This window comes from Artemia sp. Qi Xiang Cuo, chromosome 17 (genome assembly GCF_049724085.1).
Source record: "Artemia sp. Qi Xiang Cuo chromosome 17, ASM4972408v1, whole genome shotgun sequence".
Taxonomy (NCBI): domain Eukaryota; kingdom Metazoa; phylum Arthropoda; class Branchiopoda; order Anostraca; family Artemiidae; genus Artemia; species Artemia sp. Qi Xiang Cuo.
In genome coordinates this window covers 14,649,745-14,657,694 of record NC_142810.1, presented here as the reverse complement: position 1 = coordinate 14,657,694, position 7,950 = coordinate 14,649,745, and the positions used below count along the sequence as shown (strand labels likewise).

Sequence of the window (7,950 nt, the reverse complement as noted above, 5' to 3'; positions counted from 1 at the left end):
TTTGGGCTATATATTTGCATATTAGGGGGGGGGGTAAAGCATAGCATATATTAAATACGTAACCTAACCTAGGTACCTTCCCCCTAAGCTCCAAAAAACAACAGTTTAAATATTGTAAATTCAATGAGAAACCACGCTTTGCGATCAATTTAGATAGCAATTACCCGCTTTAGTAATTACTCACTGAATTCTTTATATTCAAATGTAATTAAAAATGATCTAACAAAATATTTTATTAAACCAATTGACAATAGTATTGAACCGGTTACAAAAAGGCCTCTAAGACTAGCTGCTAAAAAAGCAAGATTAGCTTTGAAAACTTGCAGTTAATAATTTCATTTTATTTCGATTGAATGAATTCATCCTCTCTCATCATTTTATTTATCAGTCCTGGTTGAACTTTTTTGAAGTAAGGATACTGGGCCAGTTTAAAAGTTTTTTTAAAAGTTTTTTTTAAAAAGTATTTTTAGTTTTAAAATTCTTATTTTAATGTAAGTTTGTTTTTTTATATATATTTTTTCTTTAATGTTGTGCTGAAGACGGCCCTTGGACATAGGGCCAAAATATTCACCGATTTAAATTGCACTGTCTTGGAAAAAATTTCCCTATTGTTTTTAAGTAGTGTTTGTTTGATATGGAAAGGCAGTGTGGTCTTCGTCAATATTTGTATATATTTACTCATTGGGGGGGGGGCTTGTCAAGTTCATTTCTGACGCAAAGAAATGTTAAATTTGGATTCAGGATGCAATTCTAACTATAGAGGTAAGTTTTAACTCTTAGTAATAGCCTTCCACCAAAAATAACAGCTAACCTAACCTTTTGGCGTTGTAAATTTGGGGCACCAGGAATAAGCATGGGCACTGTTTCTGTTTTCTGTTCTGTTTTTAAAGTACCTGTTTCTGTTCTGTTCTTACAAAAAAAAAGAAACAGAACAGAAACAGATGACCTGTTTTTTATTTACCTGTTCTGTTCTGTTTCTGTTTTTATAATAACTATTTTGTCCTGTTTCTGTTTTTTTTCTAACTGTTATTCTTCTGTTCTTGATTTTACTTTATTGATTCGATAATGAGATATTAAGAAATTTAGAACTTCCAAAATAGTATTTTAAATCGTTATTTGAAATTTTGAAGAAGCATGGTTACGCCCCATTCAGTTATTGGAATTGGAGTGTTAATATAAAGTAGAAGTAAGTAAAATGATGGCACTCAGTGTGCCTAACAAATAAAATTGGCTGCTCGACTGTTTAAGCAAGGTAAAATTAGGTCTTAAGCGTCAGATGAAAGTAGGTCGGTGTGTAAATGGGAGAACAGTAAAGGTGCAGTTTTTTTCCACTAATACAACTTATTTTTTTGTTTATATTATTCAGTCGAATGAGCAGGAAAGCTGCATAGATACTGTCTATATGAAGCAGTATTCAAACAAATCACTAATTGAAAGGGCTCTGTATTCTACATAAAATGGGAAGGGATCGGCACCTTTAACAAGAACAACTTTAGTTCAACGGTTCTTAAGGAATTTATGCTGCTAGATAACAGTGACTTGCTATGATTACCATGCTAGTCTATACATGATAAATAACGATTATTAATTGCAAATTTTCTTAAATGATTAGTCAGAGAGGACTGTAAATGTATTGAAGTCTTGTCCAGAAGAAATGAAAGTTTTTGCTGGCACGTTTTATTGCATCAACATAACAACATACACTTTTTCAAGAGGCTAAATATACTTTTTCTACCATCTCTAAATATAATCAACGGAAACCTCTTCAGGGAAAAGCCTAGAGTTGAAACAGTAGCCTAGCTAGCTGATGCTTGCCTAGCAGGCAAAATTATTATAAATTTCTGATACAATTCTCTCATTCTGTAGAATAACACATCTTCCGGTAAAAACTTTAATATTTTACATACAACACAATAAGTTAAAAAAAAAATGACACTAATCAGTTTATTATTTATAATATATGTATATTAAATAATTATTATAGACAAATAAATTTCCGTAAAAATTACTATATGTTATGATTTATTAAAACTAAAAGCATTACTGGGCCATGGTTAATACACAATGTACTTCAAAAATAACCTTATAATACTGTATATTATAATACTGTGCTGTAAATTGTCTAAGTTTTTAGAGAACCGTAGTTAGGAGCTGTCATTTTGTTTGTCTTTCTGTCTTTTATTTGCCGACAGGTTTTCTTGGCTTACTTTGCAAACAAAACAGATCAGGGGGAAATTGAGACCTATCCCCCTCAGTACACTGCTGAGGTGGAAGAGGTCAGATATTTGGCTAAAGGTGCAATTTTCAAGATGGGAGGCTACTGGTAAGACCTTCTATTTTTGTGAAAAATTCTAAAATCAACCTTTGTTTTAAGACAACCTTTGCCATTTTCTGATGATGACTTGGATGTTCAAAGACATCCCTCTGGGCACCCTAGGGAAGAAGAACGCACAGGATGCATTAACTGCAACTTCTGAAGAACGTCTCTAAGGGCTAAGAGAGTCTCTGCCATAATATGTATAAATTATTCTAAAAGGAAGTAAACAAGTGATATGCACAAAGATAAAGCATGCGCAGCTAGTACAGAAACTAACAAACCTAACCCAACTAAAAAATATATATTAAGTCAGGTTACTTGCCCTGAGAGAGCTCCAAATAGTAAAGGAAGGGACACAGCGGGCAATGGATTAGTGAAATATGGAATAAGAAGAGTAGATATACTGTGCTTTTTAATTTCAAATCTATCAAAACAAGGTGTATTTCGTATGCTATGCTGAAAACCCCTTTGTATGCACTAATTACCCGGTTATACGTTTTATAAGCCAGATATGAAATAGCTTTTTTAAAAAACGACAACAGGGGGCTTGATAGCACCATTTGTGGGAACCCTCCATCGTAGCATAAGTTTTCCTGTCAGAAAAAAAGAAGTTCAGTAGGCTGTTTCAAGATCTGACACTCAGACTAGCTTGACTTTTCACTGCTGGTCTCGAAAAGGATCTGGCTTTATAAGTATAACTGCCTATTAACCCAGGAAGATGAACAATAAGCCTAGGTTGCACCACTATCTTTCACATTTCAAGAGGCATAAGCATTCTCATACAACTACTAACATCTTTCAGCAATCCAAGTTTCAATCAGGAAGTTTTCAATGACAGATAAGATGTCCCGCGTTGTGACTGATTCTGAAAACAATTTCACTGAACCCAGTAGGATATGAGCCCTTTTCTGAACCTCGTATTTTTAACAGTGTCTTCATTTATCTGTTGCACGCTTTCTTGCATTTTGGTCCACTCGTATCTTAGGCTATAAAAATCCTGAAGAATATTGCTTGGAACCCTTTGATGAAGTCGAAGATGTCGAACTTGAGAAAACGATTCAGACGGTTTTTCGGTTCCTTGTTCTGAAAACTCCGGAAATGAAGATACGCTTGATGAAGAAAGCGAATAAACTGATGCAGTGTCTAAAGAAGAGGGTGGTGAAAGAAATGGAGGACAAGAGTGGGGAGCTGGGAGACTGTCAAAAGATGAGGTTGCAACACAGGCCATCCGATCTGAAGATACGTTAAACTTGCTCAAACATTGATGGTCAAGGATGTCACTGCCCCTTTTCCTCTGTGAATGGACCATGAAGACGTGCCTAAATAATCCAAAGTATTCCCATTCATATTTTTAAAATAAAAGTTTGATGTAGTAATGCTTTCTATGATGAAGCAAGTGTATGGGCTGGAGAAAGTATTTTCTGCCACAAAGTTAAATAAATTTTCAAAACAACTTATCAAGAAGTGCAAATGTTTATATATTGCATCCCTTTGAAAACTTATTCAGAGAAGAGAATGCTTAAAGGAAGTATTGTGTAGCAAAGGGTCTAAGTTTCTTTGAAATTCAGAACTTGAGAAATTTCATTTTACATATTTACTAAAGAATGAATTCAGTGGAGGACCTAGAACATTATTTTCTAGCGCAAAGTGCCGTAAAAATATACAAAGTACCCTTAAACCATGAATTTTCCTTTTGATTTGTCTTTCCCACAGATTGGGTAGGAAATAATTAATCTTAAAAAGATGTTTTAAGCTGCGAGGCAACGGAAATTTTTGACTTGGGGGTAAGAAGTGTCATTTTCCCGTTTGTTTATCTTCTTTTATATATTGTTTCAGATAGCTACCAAACATCAGGATGGGGGAAGGGAAAAGAATGGTCTGAGGATGGAGACCGTATCCCACCAAAGCACCTATGGGCTCTGCTTAAACATTAATGACTTTCAGCTGACTGCGCAATTTGACGACGAAAATTATTTTATTTTTAGTATCAAATAATTAGTATGCATTTCCGGGAAATTAGAGGTGATTCTGTATAAACATAAAAGCGCATTTTTGGAAAAAAGTAATGGGAAAATGGAAGCAAATAACTATAAAAAAGGATGGCGATGTTTTGTGCATAGACAGTTTTTCGCCCCTTTATTGAAAAACTGTTCTTTTTGGCGGAAAATGCTGCAATAGTACTGATAATAAACCAAAACTTATCATTTACAAATTTTTTCTTCTTTAAGCCTTAGGTGTTCGAAAACAGCTGTTTAAACAGCTGTTTTTTGCACGAAAACAGCTGTTTTCTGTTTTTACCAAAAAACAGAACAGAAACAGAAACAGGTCTTCTGTGTTTTCGATTAACTGGTCTGTTTTTATTTTATTTCATTCAAATCCTGTTTATTTTCTCCTGTTTCTTTAGAAAAACAGAACAGTGCCCATGCTTAACCAGGAAGCAGTCAGCGAACGTAATATTATCACCAAAGCAGTACTTTCCACTGCAACTCACTAGCAGCTTTTCAACTGCTGAAATATATAAACAGATAAATAGATAAATAATCACTCAAGCTACACACAAACAATGCCGTTTTTAAAAAGCTTATATGCAATTGGAGACAATAGGGCAGTGTCTGTGCTTACTGGTCTAAATGAAGCTGATGAGACTTTCAGAGGAAAGTAGAATTCTTTTGGAGAAAGGAGGCAAGAACCCTAAATCCATGAAGAACAATTTTAGTCTGAAATATTTACAGTAAATATGACAACTATGAAGTGGAACTAACTGACAAATAGTACAGAAAGCTGATGTTTTGCTCGGATCAACCAGAATGAGCATTCGATGCTTTTTCGAAGGGTGCGATATTAATCGAGAAAATGCAAAAGGAAAAGGAGTCAAATTACTTGCTGTGCCAAATAACAGGTAGGCTATGAAATGTTTGAAATGTTTTTTTTTTTTAACTTCAGAAAAATTCTATTCTATTACCATAATGAGATAGCTAAGAAACAAACATACTATGATCTACTTAGAATTCAATGTTGTACTCTATTAAAATATAAATTTAGAAAATTACAGAATGGTGGGATTCCTTTCAACCCCTAGATTCTATAAAACAAACATTTCGGGGAGACGGAGGAATTCGGGATAGGGCCCCGGGGCCTAGACCAGAACCACGAGTGAACTAAAAACTAGAAAATACTGACCTAGTCTAGGCTATAGGTTATAGCCTAATGAGGAATCTGGAAATAAACCATAGTTATGCACGTTTTATTGGGTTAGTTTAAGGTTCTAGCATAATCAGTGAGATATAGTGAGCAAACAAAAAAGATTAATGGAAAGATTTTACAATTTTCACTAATTATAGAGAAGACAAATGACAGGAAAATCACAGCTATATTATAGCTTAGTTTCAAATACTTTGGCTACTTATCCCCAAACTTATGGTCAATATATTGGAAGATGCACCTTTTAATGGTAAAATCAAATGTTTCGAAGTCTCAATGCACATAAAAGTTGTGCAGAAAAAACGCACGTTTTAAGCCTCTCGAAATCCAAGTTTTGTCACTATATTTTGTCTTTACTGATTCCATTTACTCTTAAGAGAGAATAGTCAGGTGGAATTTTTTTCCTGTAGTCTACCTGTTTGTGCCTTTTCTTATTGATAGTCTCTAAAAAAAAGACAAAAATGTAACTGTGTATCTTCTGAATTATTGGCTTCTTTTTTTAACATCGATGATATTGGCTCTTGGTGACCGAAATTGGATTCTCTTCAATGTAGCTTTAATTCTTATGTTCCATATGAAGCGAGGCATTACTGTTGAAGAGGACTCAACTGGCACGGACAAGCCAAATCTTAATACTTGTTATTTTTTTTTCTTTCTTATAGACGAGACGAATCATCCAGAGCTCTTAGACAGAAGGATTTGCTGGAAAATTTAATAGAGGCAAAAATACTCTTCATATGCACGAGGCATTTCAAGGAAGAGCATTTTATGGCAGCAGATATTACTAAGCTAAAGAAAATCTTGAAGCTAAACGCCATTCCGTTTATTTTAGTCGGTGACGGTCAAAGTAAGACTTTATGTCTGTTCATTAGCTATCAGTGGTGTAGTTGGGTGAGAAAGTCGGGAAAATGCGATCCATGCGGAAAGTAATCCATTTGTTTTCCTACGAAAAAAAAGGCTCTCGGTTTCATCTGCTTAATTTTTAACCTTTGAGGCATCAGCTATTACGAGATGGTAGCTTTGGGAGGGTGAAAAAGTGCAGCCCTCCCTCCTCTTTTGTAAGGACTGTACGCCAAGGATAAGCTATTGCTTGAGATTCGCTAAAATAGATTCGCGACCTAATCAAATAAATGTTTGTAGCTGGTTTAACAAGCCAGGTTTGGAAGGTTCAGGCAACATTATTATGCACCAACTATTATCCGACTTCTTGAGGACAAGGTATTTATTTCAGTTAATGAATACCTGCACTGGTGACATTGCCTTTACCGACATCAATAACAACCAGTACAACCCGATTTCGGTTGAAGTTGTGAATGTTAGTGATAAGTGCTTAATTAGCTAGATAACTAAGTAAATCAAATAGTACCACTTTTGATCATTTGCAGCTTGTTTTTTTCTTCCCTCTCCTTATTTTTTGTAAAAAAGCGTCTCTGACGTATCATTCCGTAGAATCCAATTTAACCATAAGAATTCCTACCTAACGTAGAATGGTTATTTGTGTTCAATGCATCTTGCAAAGAAAATGTGCGTTTGCATCTTTGACATTGAATCCGGACCTTACGTTTATATTTAGTTTTCTGTTGCTAACATACTCGCAGTTCTTTATTTATCCGAATAGATCAGCCTATTTGAGCATTTAGAGCACGGCTCAATGCTGCACTGCGCCTATCTGTATATTCAGTTGAGCTTTTATGTAATTTAACTTCTACACCCCTCACCACCCCCTCTCTCTCCCTTTCTTCTCTTCTCTCCGCTTCGTGCATCGTTTTTTCTTTTCTTCTTTTTATATAGAAGTAGATTAGAGTAGATATGTCGCAGTAATAACAATAAGTTTTTTACACTGTTACAGGTGACATTGCCTTCACTGACATCGGTAGCAGCTCAGACAACCTGAATTCCGTTGAACTTGTTAATCTTAGTGGTAGGTCTTGTTTAGTAAATTAGTTAATAAATCTAATAGTGCTCGTTATTGCTCATGCTCATTTACAGCCAGTTATTTCCTCTTTCTCCCTACTTTATGAAAAGACATAATTAACACTTAGAAATAAAAAATAAACTATTTTGAATATAACCGCTCATAATTTTGCCATTATTTTTTTTTCTGTGATTTGATGGAAGGAAAGTCCCTGGATTATATATGCATTAAATAAAAAAAACAAGTTTTTTTTAAATGAAAGTAAGGAACGACGTTAAAAGTTAAAACGAACAGAAAGTATTCCTTATATGAAAGGGGCTGTCCCCTCCTTAACGCCTCGCTCTTTACGCTAAAGTTTTTTGTTGTTTAAAAAAATAGAGCTGTGAGAAAGTGCTGTGAGAATTTTATTAAACGTATCTGTCAAAAGACATTGATAAGGAATTTATTCACTCTGATACTTTGATTTTCTCAATTTTATCAAGCGTATCTCACAAATGACGATGATAATGAATTTATT

At 34.6% G+C, this 7,950-nt stretch overlaps 1 long non-coding RNA gene across 1 annotated transcript; it reads left to right on the top strand.

Moving 5' to 3' along the window:
* The first annotated feature begins 6,240 nt into the window (after positions 1-6,240).
* On the top strand, positions 6,241-7,490 carry LOC148941926 (uncharacterized). Its single transcript, XR_016143210.1, has 2 exons — positions 6,241-6,365; positions 7,368-7,490. It is a non-coding gene; the product is annotated as an uncharacterized LOC148941926 (long non-coding RNA).
* The last annotated feature ends 460 nt before the right edge of the window (positions 7,491-7,950 follow it).